The sequence below is a fragment of the Protopterus annectens genome, chromosome 2.part0 (assembly GCF_019279795.1).
Source record: "Protopterus annectens isolate FY-2018-M chromosome 2.part0, PAN1.0, whole genome shotgun sequence".
Taxonomy (NCBI): Eukaryota; Metazoa; Chordata; order Ceratodontiformes; family Protopteridae; genus Protopterus; species Protopterus annectens.
This window is the reverse complement of record NC_056728.1, coordinates 1383292507-1383309484: the sequence shown is the minus strand read 5'-3', so window position 1 is coordinate 1383309484 and position 16978 is coordinate 1383292507. Positions and strand designations below refer to the sequence as shown.

Genomic DNA, 16978 nt, shown 5'->3' with positions numbered 1-16978 from the left:
ACACACACACACACACACACACACACACACATATATATATATATATATATATATATATATATATACACACACACACACACACACACACACACACACACACACACACACACACGGATCCCATTTACATGATCACATTTTCACTAAAACAAAACTTGAAAGGACGAGACCACTTCACTCCAGGAAAGGAAACACTTGGCTACCATGGTGAACTTTTCCCCTTTCCCCATTGTAGTGCAATCTCAAAGTTGGTATATTTAGTTAGGGGGGGTGTGGGGGTGAAGCCTCCCACTTGAGTGGGTTTGATTTGTTTTGGTTTGTTAATTTTGTCATGGTGGCCAAGTGGTTCCTTTCCTGGAGTAAAATTACAGTGATCTGAGTAAAAAAAAAAAAAAAAAAAAAAAAAATCAGAATTGCAATCCACAAACTTGTTTGTCCAATTATGCAAAAGCTTTTCCCTGACACACTAATTAATTATTTTCCCCAGTAACCCCTTCATTAGTTTTTATTGTGTATGCACAAGCACTAAAATGACACAATAAATTATTTTGCCAGTAATCACTTCAGCCATCTGACCATGTGTGCAGAACACTTCTCTGATACACAAATGAATTATTTCGCCAAGCAATATCTTCATTAGTATGCCCAGGTATACACAAGAACCAAATTAAACATTTCCCAGACACCCATTCAGTAAAATGTCCAGGTACAGCATGCACAAGCACCAAAATGAAACATTTTCCCAAGTGACCCCTTCAGTAATATGTCTGTGTAGGCACATGCACCAGAATGAAACATTTGCCCAAGTGACCCCCTTCGGTAACATTCCTAGTATGTGTACAAACACCAAAGTGAAACATTCACCCAAGCGATTCCATCAGTAAAATGCTGAGTTATGCACAAGCACCAAAATTAATCATTTGCACATGCAACCCATTCAGTAACATTCCTAGTATGTGTACAAGCACCAAAATGAAACATTCACCTGAGCGAGTCCTTCAGTAAAATGTGCATCTTTCTGTGCATTCCTGTGTTTATTAAAATAAATCAATTTCTTAAGTACCTCTCCTTTACATTCTTTTTCTTGGCCCAGGGTTCCTGCGCTGTTCAATGTTTAGGTGTGCGACTGCATGACCGTCAAAGGGCTACCTGCTGGCTTGCAACTGCTGCAATCATGCGTGCATCATGGTGTGCAACTCAGCCAAACAGAAAGCCACCTTGGCACCACCTAACTATTTGCCAGGCCAAGAAAAAACAGCTTCTTCAGTGCAGCAGTAGGAAAACTGCCCCTCCCCCCCCAGCTATGTTAGTTCCGCGTGCCACTCTCAAGCAACCAGAAACTACATTTATCTGGCATCTGCCAATCCCCATAGGTGCTGGATAACTGAGAGTTTGCTGTACACGTTTAATTACTTTAACCTCAATGCTGCTTTGATAAGATTTATTGCATCACACCAGAAATTTAAACGGTAAATTCTAAACCCACATTTTTCATACCGCTGTTACCATATAGAATTGGTATAATTCCCCCACTTACCATATTGGTGGAAGCTCATGCACACACCTGCACACTTTTACACATTACTAGTTTACTTCATCCACTTTTTTCTGTACTTTTTGTGTGTGTTTTTGTACTAGTTTTCATTGTGTAAACATGAAAACTGTGATGACATTTTTTTCTGCAAAGACTTTTTTTCTGAGCTGTTATAACTTATTTTTATGCACACCAAAACACGTGGATGGATATTTACTAGATATTATTAGCCAGATGTATTTTTCTATTTATAGTGTTTTAGTTTGATTATGTTTATGGTTAGATAGCTTTGTGCTTTTTGCTAATTTTAGTTCTTGTCACAGACCTTTTGTCACAGACCTGATGCACGCTTTACTGCATTAGATAGCCAAAAGCGATTTTAGATAAAAGTCTTTTTATGTATATCTTTTTATATATACAGTGGATATAAAAAGTGTACACACCCCTGTTAAAATGCCAGGTTTTTGTGATATAAAAAAATGAGACCACAATAAATCATTTCAAAACTTTTCTCACCTTTAATGTGACTTATAACCTGTACAATTCAGTTGAAAAACAAATCTGTTAGGGGAAAAATATAAAAAATAAAAAACATGCAATAAGTTGGTTGCATAAGTGTGTACACCCTTAAACTAATACTTTGTTGATGCCCCTTACACATCACGCCAAGTATATGCATACCTACTCCGAGGTCACATGACAGCGGAAAAAAAAGAAAACTACACTGTTGCCATCAGCTGTTTAGTCGTATTTTCTTCAATCAGCTGGCATTCTGTAGGCTTGCTGCTGATATATGGACATCCATCCCTTCGACGTAGTTCTCTCATCTGGTGAAGTAGCTTGGGTTTGGAGTCAGGGCTGAGAGGTAGAGAGGAGAAGGATGAGACCACAGAGTAACAGTAGTGCTTCACATAGAGAAAAATTGAAGCTTAGAGTATGCCCTAACCTCCAGCACTGTGGATAATGTATTAATAGTGTAGGCATGCAGTGGACATAATGAGGAAGTCATGTTGGCCTCCATTGTGATATGTTTCTTTACTGCCTTGCCCACCCGCCATGTATATTGGCACATGATTTTGCTGCCAAAGGCTCCAGTCAGTACCAGAAACCATAACGTAAGGTGTAGCCCTAGCATGCAGTGAGCATTACGAGGGAGCCTTCTTGGCCTACATGATGACATGCTCCTCTATTGCCCTGCCCACCGTGCATACTGGCAGATGCTGACTACACCAGAAGCCATAACATAAGACATGCTAGGAGTGCACCTTATTTACCCTCCCCTGACAGAGGTGAATAGGCATTGTCACATCATTTCTCTCCAGATCCACTTCTGCTTCTCCAGTTCCTGGGCTGCTAGTTGAACCTTGGTCATCTGGGTCATAGTCAAGGCTTTATCCCTTTATACCAAGGAGCCAGCACAGAATTTCTACCTCTCATGTATTATTGCAAGAGGATCCCATGGGCTGCATTGTAAACCAAGTGGATCAACATGTTTATAATGTTGTGTGTAGTTTAACACACCAAAAACCTAGTTCCTTAGTACTGGTAAATGTAATGTTTTTCAGGATACTGTTAATCTTGTGTGACGTCAGAGCTCCAAAAGATCTTTAAATGGAGTAGGTGTAGATGCTGACTCTGAATATTGGACATTTGTCTCCAGTAAGCATGTTAGTAAGAGTATACTCAATTGTAGAAATAGTTACTGTAGTGTATGTACACGAAAAGATGAGAGGCAACCCTACCACTAAACTTATATTTTAATAATGATTATGAGGAGCTAAGGCATGGTATAAGGTGGTAGACCAATTGTTACTTGAGGCAGTAGTTGGAAAAGGTTGTCCTTATATTTCCAGAGGAAGATAGACAAGTAGGATAAAAAGAACGTGGAAGCATTGCTCTGTAAGCTGAAACTATTCCTGTTGTGGTCAATGAAGGAAAGGTATATGCCTGCCATAACCAGCATGTGGATAAATATTAAGGCTGATCAGTGGCAGAATACTGTACTTGTAGAACTTTAAATAACTTGCAGGTAACTCATGATGTTTCCAGGAAGCCAGGTGGTACTCCTAGTGTCCCTAGTTTTGGGACAAACAACAATTAAACTTATTAGGTGACAGAAAGAAAGAGTTTGATAAACAGTTGTTACCCCAGACATGTAAGGAATGTGATGATTTACTAGGTCATTGATATGTTTTGGATCAGCTTCCTAAGGTGGAAAAGATAAAGGGTAAGCTACTGGAAAGATGATTTTGGCCACTACCTCTTCTTCAGTAAAATAGAGGTATACCTCATGCCAGGAGTGTCAGCAAACCTCTATGAAAATGTAGCTGGACCCCACTAGTGCCTCTTACTGTAATTATTCAAAATGATAGCTACCTTCGCACACACACACACACACACACACACACACACACACACACACACACACACACACACACACACGGTCAAACCTGAGCACTGTAGTGCTCCCTGTGAGGTCTGCTGTAGCAGTTTGCTATAGTTAAAAAAAGTGTGTGTATAGGGGGGTATTTATTATTTAAAAAAAAAAACTTAAATATGAGGAAGGTGGGTCAGGGACAGTGCATTGAAACCATAGATTGTCTCCTGCATTTCAGGAGCCCCAGGTACCTGATTGTGGACTTTTTTTTTTTAATTACCCCTCAGCTGAGGAGGGGAGGAGGTCGGAAACAGAAACAGGACCTGGTCAGATCCTTTCAGGAGCACCAGCCACGAGGTCACAGACTCAGACTGAATACTCAACATGGGTCTATTCATACCACCTGGTAACAACTTTCCCATGCTGGAAGCAACTCTCACCTGGATCTTGGCCAACATAAGACTGGAAACTATTTTCCTAGGAGTCATTAGCATATAATGGCAAAAGATCCCACTAGAAAACCCAGCAAATTCAATTCAGCTGTATGGCTTCTCTTAATTGAACAAGATTACAACTAGAATTACAATAACACATCTAAAGAGTACATCCTAGGCTGGAATCTAAATTTCACCTGAAACAGTGTGCCCACAAGTGGCACCCTACCTGATAGCCTAAGCAACCACAGCTAGATAATCAGACACCCTAAACAGCCCTGCAAGGTTCATCACTATAACACACTCAGAAACCTCAAAAACTTCAGTAAAGAAACCTTTAATTCCAACCTATTCCATATCAACTGGGCTCCACTTAAAACCTTTCCCCTTGATGATACAGTGGACACATTTAATACAATATTTCTAAATATCCTGGCAAAGCAAGCACCATTAAGAACCAAAAGAGTTAAAAACAAACCAGCCATTTGGTTAAATAAATAAATAAAAAAGCCAATTCATACAACTTACAGATAAAGCGTGGAAGTCATGGCTACAACCAAGTGTCAAGCATCCCAGCAAAGATGTAGGGAGTTAAGGAATCATAGCAAACAATGAATAAAACAGGACAAAAAAACTTATTATTGCAACATTCATCATAAAACATCCCAAAAAACATCTGCAAATCAGTAAACGCATGCTCAGTCCTGGAAAATCAACCTAACCTAGCTCATTCACAACCAATAACTCCCATGGCATTGCTTCGCAGTTTAACTCACATTTGATAAATACATTAACCTCCCTCCTGAAAAACAAATCTACTGCAAATCCATCCATCCTACTTCAGTTATTGAAGCCATAACAGACCTTTGCACTCGCTCCAATGCCAACATGGCAATTAAAAAGTAACAATGCACCCTTAAGTGAAAAACCACTGCCCCTGACCAGCTTCTATATGAATGCCTCATACTCGCTGTAGATAGCCGTGCATATCCTGTCTCAATTCTAATAAACTGCTCTATCCAAGGAAAATATGTTCCACTTTATGGAAAAAATCCTATGTAATACCCCTCCATAAAGGTGGCTAACCATCTGAACTTACAAACTATAGACCAATAGCCATTCTGTCACCCTTATCCAGAATTGTGGAAAAATGTATTCACAATCAACTTACTGCATGTATTACTTCTCATAACCTTTCTCCTTCGCAGCATGGTTTCAAACATCATATAAAAACTGCCTTTCTAATGTTCACAGATATAATAAATCACAAAGAAATTCAGGTGGTCTGACCTTAACCCTATTTCTGGACCTGTTCAAGGCATTCAACACAGTCAGCCATCAAATTCTCCTAACTAAAAACTCTTCCTATGGGCTATCAACCACGTCACTTAACTAATTTCTAAGTTACCTAACTAATGGGTCCCAAGCAGTGAAATGCAAGATTTCTCCCCTTTCATTCCTATATCCATCAGAATCCCACAAGGTTCTCTCCTAGGACCACTTTAATTTATCAACGATCTAAACACAGCAGTCAAAGAGACCAAGACAGTATAATACACCAGTGACTCCATTCTAATATGTGCTGGTAGGACACTAACTGTGCTCCAAATGCTCAGCCGGTAATCCTTCTGTTCCATAGAAGCTTAGCTCGACAACTCACAACTCCTCCTGAATCCAAAAGAGAACCTAAACTACTACTGTTCACCACCAACTGTCCCCCACCCCCAAAAACTAACTGTAAAGTTTTGTCATTCAACAAGACCAATGCAGAACTGGTATCCCACACCAAACTACTAGATGTGATTGTAGATGACCACCTGGAATACCCAACTGACTTTGACAGACAAAACACAGACACTTTTCTATTCCCGACCATATTATATGCCTCTCCTATCCTATTCAGTCTAACTCCTCTTCATCTGCCAAACTACAACAATACTACAGTAAAGTAGCTAAATTCACAACTAGCCAACAATATAGATCATGTTAATACCTCATTCTAAGACAACTAAACTGGCTCAAATAAAGTAATTGTCTGTTGTACTGTAAATTAATTACAACGTTCAGACTATTGCACAATCCTGAAAATGTCAATTTTTTTTCAATTCATCATTCAACCTTGACAAATCATTCCTTTTCATAACTAAACCTAACACCAATGTAGGATACTCCCCATATTCACACTGTCCCATTTCATTTAAGAACAGCCAGCAACCTGAAGTACTTCACATGAAAACTGCAGCAGCCCCTGTATGATAAATGGCTCTCCACCTGCATCTCTTCTGGTTAAACTGGTACTAATGTAGCTATATGAATCAGTGCTATAACTCTGCAGCACAAAACTTAAATGTACTGTTACCACAACTGTACCCTCATCTTTCATCTCATCTCCATTCTTCCTTGTGCCTCCTTCCCAACTTTCTTTCTTTGGGCTGCTCTTACTATTTATGTTGTGTTCTTATGGACTAGATTTTGAACAAATCTTTATAGTAACAAATATTCTTACATAAAACCTGACACTCAGTGCATACTGATGATGTTGTACGGGCATATACCTCCCATTATTTAAAAAAAAACATATAACTATTATTTTTAATCAAAACTTTTTGTAAGTGGTGTAACCGATATCAAGGATATTTATTTATTTAATTAACATTTGTTTACAGGGAAAGTCCGACTGGGGCGGAGCCCATTTTCAGCTGAGGCTCAGGGAGAAATGCTTCAGAAGCATGTCATTGGAGTATCTTTCGATATCTGAATAGTGGATTTGGTACTCATGATTAAAGCTGGCTGTGAATACTTAAATAATGCAAATGATGTCCATTATATCTGAGCTGAGAAGGTCGGCGCTAGTTGAGCCAGCTATGCCCCTGTATGTGTGTGTTCGTGTATGTGGGTCTACTTCAGAAGATTTACAAACCAAAAGACTGAATCTTCAAAATACTGAACACATTTTTAATGCAGGGGGCAAGCCCCCCTCTATCCCTTATGTTGGGGGTTGTGCCCCCCCCACACCCCCTGCTAACTACACATATCTATCTATATATACCAACTTCAAGATAGCACAACAGTGGAGAAGGTGCAAATTCCATCATTCAGTATTTTGATTTTTCATTTTTAGGTTCATAGGTTCATAGGTTTATACTAGGCTATCTGCCCTAAGGCATTTATAAGCCTAGCCCAAAGTTTTGTGGCTTACGCCACCCCTTATATGAAAACATACTGTGCCCATTAGTTTGTTGTGCCTCTGTCCAGCAGTGACACAGAGATGATTCCCGGGGTAAACCTACGATCTCCCAACCACAGGTCAAGATTTCTCTTGAACAGAGCCAACGAGGTGCTCTGCCTCACATGGACAGGGATTTTATTCCACAGCATAGGGAGTCTCTGAATGATAAATCTATCCCTCCAGCACGTCCTATTTATATCCGTGCTAAGGTTTAAGTCGCTTGCTCTAGTGGTTTTGGTGGATTTGGATTTTTTGAGGTGGAGCATGTCCATTAATTCCGGGTTGGACATGGCCTTGTATGTCAGGCACATGTCACCTCTGAGCAGACGGTATGCGACTGAATAGAGCTGGAGTTTCTTCAATCTGGCAGCATATGACAGATTTTGGAGTCCCTTTATCCTTTTGGTGAGGAACTTTTGGGGTCTCTCCAATTGCTGCAGATGTCGGGTGAGATACATCCTGAATGGGGCATTGTACTTGATCATTGGTCTGATAAGTGAAGAGTACAGGGGAACAATGACCTCACTAGATCTGGATGTGAATCCCTTCATGATCAGGTGGGCAATGTAGAAGGTCTTTCTAACCACTTTAGCAACGTGAGTGTCAAAAGAAAGGCCACTGTCAACCTGGGTCCCCAGGTCCCTGATAACCTCTTCTGTGCTTAGTGGATTGCCGCCTATATGGTAGCTTGGGGTTACCTTGTTTTTCCCAAAGTGTATGACTATACATTTTATAGCGTTTAACTTCAGGCCATGGCTCTGGCACCAGCTATCTGTTTCCGTGAGTCCCTTCTGAAGGATATCCATGTCCAATGCACTTTCCACTATGGCGCCCAGTTTGCAGTCATCTGCAAACTTTGTCAGCCAAAGTCCTCCCATGTTGGCCTGTACTTCTGAGAAGTAGATGCCGAACAATAGGGGGCCAAGGACCGAGCCCTGTGGGATACCACTTGTGACCGGCTTGGAGTCTGACAGCGCCAGCAACTCTAACCCTGTGGGTTCTGTCCTTAAGCCAGTTTGCAACCCATCTTGTGACATATGGGTTTACATTTAAGCTGGTAAGTTTTTCTACAATACCCGAGTGGGGTATTGTGTCGAAAGCCTTTGCAAGGTCAAGGTAGGCTGTATGGACTGCCTTTCCTCATCAATGGCCTTGGTGACTGTTTCGAAGAAGTCGACCAAGTTCAAAAGGCATGATCTGCCCTTGACGAAGCCAAACTGGGTCGGGTCCAATGTCTGCAAGTCCCATATATCTTTGTTTATGAGCTCCATTATGATCCTCTCCATAGCTTTGCAGACTAGACTTGTTAAGCTTATGGGGCGGTAATTACCAGGGTCCATAGAGGCACCGCCTTTGTGGAGTGGGACCACAGTTGCCGTGACGCCACCCTTGGGCACGATCCTGTGGTAAGGCTGAGATTAAACAGCTGCCTTATGTGCGGGTTTAATTCCTCATTTAGCTCGTGTAGCACACAGCTGGGGACACCATCCGGTCCCGTTGATGCTGTGTTTTTAGCTTTAGAGAGAGCAGCTTTCACCTGCGCATTTGAGATGTCTGGGAGGCTACACTGCTGGGATAGTTATCTCTCCTTTAGGGGAGGGGGGTGAAGTTTGCACTGAACCTGTCTGCCAGTATGTTGGCAATGTCTGTGGGTTCAGTGATTTTTGTATCATTTTGGACTAATTCTGAGCATATCTGGGAGTTTCCACCCAGGTTCCTAACATAGCTGAAAAAGGCCTTATGATTGTCCTTTGAATCCATGGCAATTTTTCTCTCAAAATTGGCCTTAGTTGATTTTATGAGTGCTCGTATTTTTACTAATAATGATCAGGGGTGACTTCCCTTTTATGGATTTTGTTCTATCATGTAATAGCTTTCTCCTCTTATTGTAAAGTTTGTTATTGGCTGGGGTCCACCAAACTGGACGTTTGCCCTTTGTGGAAAGAGTCTTGGTTTTATTTGGGATTGCCTGATCCATGCAGTCCTGGAGGTGTTCATAGAAGGCATTTGTAAGGGCTTCCGCAGCTTGGGTTGTGGTTTCCACTGGCTCAGGGGCCTTGAAGGATACCACACCAGTCTTGAGTAGTGTGAAGTTTGCTTTTGAGAAGTTCTTCACTGTGGTCTTTTTGTTTGGGGTGAGGGCGGATGTGGATTTCCAGTGAGATTAGTTTATGATCAGATCTCACCAATGAGGGATATACTTCCGTGTGGAGCATTTTGTCCCCATGTTTGTGATAATGAGATCTAGTATATTTTCTCCTCTCATGGGAACAGTGACTAGCTGTTCCATGGCATTTGAATTTATGAACTCCAGGAACCGTTTGTTAGTCTTATATAATGACCAGTCTATGGTGTTCATACATTATAATCAAATGTGTTTTACCTCCATTTATTTCATGCCAATTCTTTAGGCCTTTAGATGGTTTCCTGAGCATTAGCTGCCAACCATTTTCCATTTTATGCATTATGATCACCCCTCCTTTTTTACCAATGGATGTTTATCCTTATGAAAAAACCACCTGTCCTTTTCAGTGTTCTTCTCCATTAGATACACCCGTCCTTTTGTTAGACCATTTAGCAGCATTCATCATTATGTTTCTTTATCGGTTCTCTATAGTGAAGGTGCCTTGGCATGCATTTGTCCTTCATCCAAATGAGCAGCAGTGCACTCATCCCTTTTTCAAATTTAGAAATTGAAAGCATTTATCCAATTGTTATGATCATCTTGTCTCAGGTCATTCTTGGTGACTGCTTTGAGCATGTCATAAGGCACTCAGGCCTCAGATATCGAAGAGTGTGACATAAGAGGTCATTATATGATGGTGTGTGTGTCCTTTCCTCCTGTGGGTCACCAGTCTTGGTTTGTCAGTGCCCAGTACATCTCCTGAAGTTAATCATGTCTCTTATGGGTGACCTAGCTGCTGTTGGTGTACTGCTTTATGTGTGTTTTTTCATGTGTCTGTGTGTGTTTTGTGTGTCTTTTTCTCTTGTTGTGTCTTTTTCTTCCCCTGTGTGGTTTTTCTGTTTTTCTCTTGGTTTGGTGTATATGTGCTTGTGTGTGTGTGTGTCTCCTTCTCTGCTGTCTGTTTGGTGTGTATTATTATGGTTGTGTGTGTGTGACTGCTTTTTTTTTTGTGTGTATTATATATATATTATGTGGGGGTTGGTGTGTGTGTGTGTTTTTTTTTCAGTCTTTGTTCAACAAGTTAGCCTGTTGTTTCTCTCTATTATGTTTTGTGTGTAGTGTGGGTCTGGGGGTCAGTCTGTGTATGCTTTTCTTGCCTCTCCTCTCTCTATATATATTGTAAGCTGAGTGCATGCCTTTTTGTTTCTGTCTCTCTGTTTTGTGTTTGTGGGAAAATTTTTTAAAGAGGGTTTTAAATTGTAATATTAATTAAATGGGGAAAGGGAATCTGGCCCCTGTAAAAAATTAAAATTTTATAATGAAAAAAATTTGTGGAATGGGGGTTGGGGGTTTATGGGGTTTTTATAAAATAAAGGGGGTGTGATAAAAAAATTTTGGAAAATGTGTTTTTATGGGGATTGTTTGTTTTATAAATTTAAAAAAATAAAAAATTTATGGGGAAAAAATTTAATTGTTGTGTGTGTTATAATGTGTTAAATTATTTTTGGGAGTTTTGGTAGTATTATGTTTTTATTATATATATATATATATATATTATATATATATATATATATATATAATTTTTATAAATAAATTTTTATTATATAATAATAAATAAATATTTTATTTTTTATAAATATTTTAATTTTAATATATATAAATAATAAAAAATTTAAAAGGGTTTTAAAAATATTTTAAAAATTATTTTTATTTTTATTTTTATATTAAATTGGGTGGGTTAAAATTTTTTTAAAAAAAAATTTTAAATTTTTTTTAAAATTTTTTGTGGTGTGTGTATTTAAATTTTTTTAGGCTTTTAAGGGAAAAAAATTAATTAGTTTTTTTTGGGGTTTTTTGTTGGGGCTTTAATTAAAACCATTTTGAAAAACTTTATTTTAAACTGGCCCAGAAAGAATAACTGTCCCCAGTTGTTTAAAGAATTAAACAATTTTTTTTTTAAAAATTTTTTAAAAAAAAATTTTTTTTTAGGGGGTTTTTTTTTTTAATTTAAAAAATTTTTTTAAAATTTTGTGTTTTGAATAAAAATGGGTTTTCTTATTTAAATTAAAAAAAAGGGATAAATATTTAAATTATTATAAATAATTAATTTTTTAAAAAGGGTTTTTAAATTTAAAATATAATTGAGTTTTTTTTTTTAAAAATTTTTTTTAAAAATTAAATTTTAAAAAAAATTTATATTTAAATTATTTTTTTTTTTATTTAAAAGTTTAGATAAAATAAAATTTTTAAATTAGGAAAAAATTTAAATAAATTAAATTTTATAAGTTTGTGCCCTAATTTTCCCACAGACATCACAAAGTGTACTGACAAATGCTCAGAAAGCCTGGGGATTAGGCTTCTGCAGTCTAGCAAAGATTTTTTTCTTGCTCTCTTTGCTGTGATGACCCTTTCCATTGCTATTGCAGTGACAGTGGCCTGTTAGGCCTGCTGACTTCCCTTTTCATACTGAAGATGAGAATTTCTGTGGCTCTTGCTAGCGACAGTGATGGCCTTTCCTCTAGTTTTGTAGTCTTGGTTGCATGATCCAGCTCCCAGTTAACATCTGGGCCAGCAGTGATCACATTAGGCCATACAGCTAATGATTTAGCCATTGTTCTCCAACCCTCATACTAAATCTGAGTTTGGATTACATATGAGGCCAATACGCTCAGGTTGAACAGCCATTGAGATTCTCCCTTTTAGGTATTTTTCCATTTTGCCTTATGCTTGGTTGTCGCACTTGTGTCTTTCCACAGTCAGTCTTTCTGACACTCCCCCCACACGTCTGTCTTTCATGTATTTGCCTGATGCAGTGTTCAGTGCCCTGTTTATTGCATGTAGTGGTAGACTGTAAGAGGGAGAGAAACAAGAATGTCCCTGTAAGAATTGTAGGTTCATAGGAGATTACTAGGCTAATGGTTCAAGAGCCCCAACAAGCCTTACCATTATTACCAGAATATTACCAGGTTTTCGATCCCTAAGGTCTAGAAGATGGCTTAAGTTTGTGCCTGTGCCTTTAAGTATTTTACAGACTGCCCCTGTCCATAAGGGACATGGGGACCACCCTCAGAGTGAATTTATGATTCCCCAACCATTGATTTAAACTGAATTTGAGGAGGGTCAGGGAAGGGATCTGTTTTACGTGAGTAAGAAGCTTGCTGCAGAGAAGGGGTGATCTCGGAGACGCGTATCTCTCTCTACAGCATGCTTTGTTGTCAGACACCAGGTTTAGAACATTAGATTATGTGGCCCTCATGCAGTTTGTCGTGTGGATGTGTAACAGTTCCATCAGGGTTGGATTTTACCTTGCATTTTAAGTTGGACACAGAACATCCCTTAATAGTCAGTAGGAGACAGATAATGCTTTTAGTTGATCTGCATAGGATATGTTGTCTGGCACCAGTCATTTGACTGATCTAGAGCCCCTTGAAGGAGATCTACATCACTGGAGTATTCTGTGATTGTCTCCAAATTGGAGTCGTCAGCAGACTAAGTCAGCCAAAGCCCTTCCACCTTTGCCTTGACTTTACAGAAGTAAATTCTGAACAGGAGAGGTCCCAGCACTGAGCCCTGTGGTGCACTACTAGTAAATGGTCTTTTGCTCATTCTGGATTCTACCACTCTAACAATGTCTATACTGTCCATGAGCCATATGGCAATCCATCTGGTGATGTAGGAATTTACACCCAGTTTTATGTGTTTATCAGTAGTACCTGAGTGGGGAATTTTGTCAGATACTTTAGCCAGGTCAAGGTAGGCAGTTTGCACTGTTTTACCCTCATCCATGGCCCTAGTGACTTTTCTCAAAGACGTCCACCAGATCGAGCAAGCATGATCTGCCTCTGACAAAGCCAAACTGGGTTGGGTGCAGTGTTTGGAAGTTTCCTCTGTCATCAATTTTCAGGTCCATGATCATTCTTTCCATGGCCTGACATGTAATACTAATCAAACTTATGGGTCTGTAATTTCCTGGGCCTGTTGTTAGTCCCCGTTTCTGGAAACGGATGATTGTTGCTGTCCTCCACTCCACAGGAACAAAGCCAGTCTGGAGGCTGTGGTTAAAAAGAGGGGCCTGATAGGTCCTATTCCAAGCTATTGAAGAGCATCCTGGGATATTGTCAGGACCCATTGAAACCATGTTTTAGCTTTAGAGAAGGCAGTGGAGATCTGTTTTATTGTGATGACTGGTAGAGGATGGGTATTTCTTTGGGTGGGGGGGTGGAATTTAAGCTAAATTTGTCGGCCAGCAGATTTGCTATATCTTCTGGCTAGGTATAGGTAATGCTGTCTATGACTAACTCTGCACAATGTTGGGTGTTGCCCTTAAGGTTGCAGACATGACTGAAAAAAGCCTTGTGGTTATCCTTAGCTTGGGAGGCTATTTTCCTATCAAAATTCACTTTTGAAGACTTGACTATTTCCCTGATTTGTTTGTTTAGACTAATGAGGGAGTTTTTGCTCTGCTGTGCACGTTCTGTCTTGCTACTAAACAGGATTTTCTTTCGTTTGTTGTGCACAACCTATTTATATTAGGAGTCCACCAGTGTGGCTTGTTTTTATGGTTTGTCCTAGGCTTATTTCAGTCTGGTACTGTTGTTTCTATGGTCATACAGAGCTTTTGTGCACACCTCCACATAGATTTCTGTGTTTTCTGGGTTTGGGGAGCTTGGAAAATAGCTATGCTATCACTTAATAGGAGGTAGATTGTCTTAGAAAAGTTCTTAAAGGTTTTGCTGTTAGATGGGGCTTCTAGTTTTATTATTTCAAAGGAAACTGCTTTGTGATTTGATCTAACCAGTGAGGACATTACACTTGGGGGGGGTGCAACTCTTTCCCACATTTGCGAGTACCAGGTTTAGTATATTTTACCCCTAGTGGGAGTGCAGACTAAATACTCCAGGGCATTTGCATTAACAAAGTCTAGGAAAGTCTATGACGTACAGCTCACCCATGTACAGGTCTGGACAACATGGATATGCAATTTCCAAATGTCTCTGTAGCCAGCTTGGTAAGTATGGGCATCCCCATCACACACACAGACCAACCTATACTGATGCAATAAAAGTCAATCTTCCCAAACCTCAGAGACCTCCTAAGCCTATAAATGGCAAAGCCTATCCTCAGCCATCTATAAAGCAGTCATCAAAAGCAACACCAAACACCACACATACACCTACACCCAGTGGAGCCTTAAAAGCAGAGTCAATAAGGCAAGCCAGTACATGACCCAGGACTCTTGTCATAGGGGACAACATTGTATGATGCACAGATGCCCCACTCACCAGACTGATCAAGGAGAAGATAATGGTTAATTGCTTATCTAGAGCCTAAACAAGCCCCATGCCCAGTAAGCTGTCTTTATTCTGGCAAATATAGACATCTATACCATTACTGAGACATGGTTTAAATCTGCAAGTACTCCAGCAGTACAAGCATTCAGTACCTTCCACACGTTTAGGCCATCAGCTGCCCAGAGAGGCATAAAAGGTGCAGAGTCGGTTTACTGGAATTTATCACTGTGCAAATCATCATAGACAAAGTCCCATACAATATCCTAGCAAGTTCTTGGTCACCCTGTATGTCCCTAGAATCCAATAACTCATACCTAAACCTGGAGGCACTCACCATTAAACCAAATACCCTATTTGTGGGAGACTTTAACTACCCTGTTTAGACTGGGAAACATGCACTGCCTCATACTCAGGTACAATGATTCCTGGCCTTTACTAACACAAATGCTTGACCAGATCCAGATAACACACACACACACACACACACCAGAAGTTCAAACATACTGGACCTGGTACCCCCCCCCCCCCCCGAGTTGTGTCCTCGCTGGTGAGGTCGGACCACAAAGCTGTAACAGTTAAGAACTATTCCAAAGCAAACATCCTATCAAATGATATTTTGTCAAAATTCAATGCCCTTCCCAAACCTGATTCCACAGCAGCCTATGCAAAATTGTTCACAAAGACCCTGTACAACCATATAAATGGCTGTATAGAGGCTGCAGTGCCTACTAGAAGTAAGCTCAAAGCAAACCACACTGTTGGAATCCTAACTTTAATAGTATATATACCAAAAGGATAAAAAGTTGTATCTAAAGTCAGGAAGAGCAACTCGCATAATAGGAGCTCTCTAATTAAACTAAACAGGAAACTGAGGACCATTCAAATTCATTAAGGCCAATTATGAGGTCAAGAGAGTCTTGTAGGTTAAAGACAACTGCAAGGTGGTTTACAGCTATGTTCAAAGCCTCAAAGGTGGCACACAGTGTGTTGAATTGGTAGTCCTTCACTGGGCAGAGTAACTTCAACCCCCCCCCCCCCACTATTAACAGGGATCAGGTCCTGGTGGCACTTGCTAAAGCCATAACCACAGCCTTAATGAGCTCTGACAGTATCCTGGGATGCATCCTGAATAACTTAAAACATGACCTATCAGGACCACTTGTGTCATTTTTTAACTGTAACCTGAAAACAGTCCTTGTACCACAGGAATGGAGGACTGCAGGTGTTATCTCACTTCAGAAGGGTGGATAAATCAACTTATCCCAAAAACTACAGGCTTATTAGTTTGACTAGTCTAATATATAAACCATGGAATGAATTGTCATGGAAATGATCAACAAAGACATAGGCAGTCTTGACACTGAACCCCACCTAGTTTGGCTTTGTCAAGGGAAGATCATGCCTGCTAAATGGGGTGGACTTCTTTAAAAAGGTCACCAAGGCAGTGGATGACGGGAAAACAGTGCATATTGCTTGCCTGGAACTAGCTAAGGTGTTTGATACAATACCCCACTCTGGTATAGTTGAAAAACTCACCAGACTTGGCATAAACCCCTACATAATTTGCTGGATTGCAAGCTAGCTCACAGACAGGACCCAGGTAGTCAGGATTGGTGATACCACCTTCACTAAGAGACCAGTCACCCGTGGGTACCTCAGGGCTGTGGGCTGGGAATGCTTCTCTTTGGCATCTACTTCTCATAGGTAAGGTTTAATGTCAAAGGCCTTTGGCTAACCAAGTTCGCAAATGACTGCAAATCGTGGGCTAGCTTATATCCCCCCCATGATGCAAACATCTTGCAAGATGGTCTAACACAAGAGAATTTGAATGGTATGAAAGTCATGGACTAAAACTCAATGCCAAGAACTGCATTATAATACCTTTTGGGAAAACTGCCATGCAGGGTAATTACTCCATCGATAAGACTCCCCTAAGAGTTGACCCAGTAGTCAGGGGATCTGGGAACATACGTAGACAGTAATCTGGCCTT

At 40.0% G+C, this 16978-nt stretch overlaps 1 protein-coding gene across 21 annotated transcripts in view; it reads left to right on the top strand.

The window, feature by feature from the left end:
• The window catches only part of CAMK2D (calcium/calmodulin dependent protein kinase II delta), a 1797486-nt gene that overhangs the window by 1149929 nt on the left and 630579 nt on the right, over positions 1-16978 (top strand). The window lies entirely within an intron of this gene.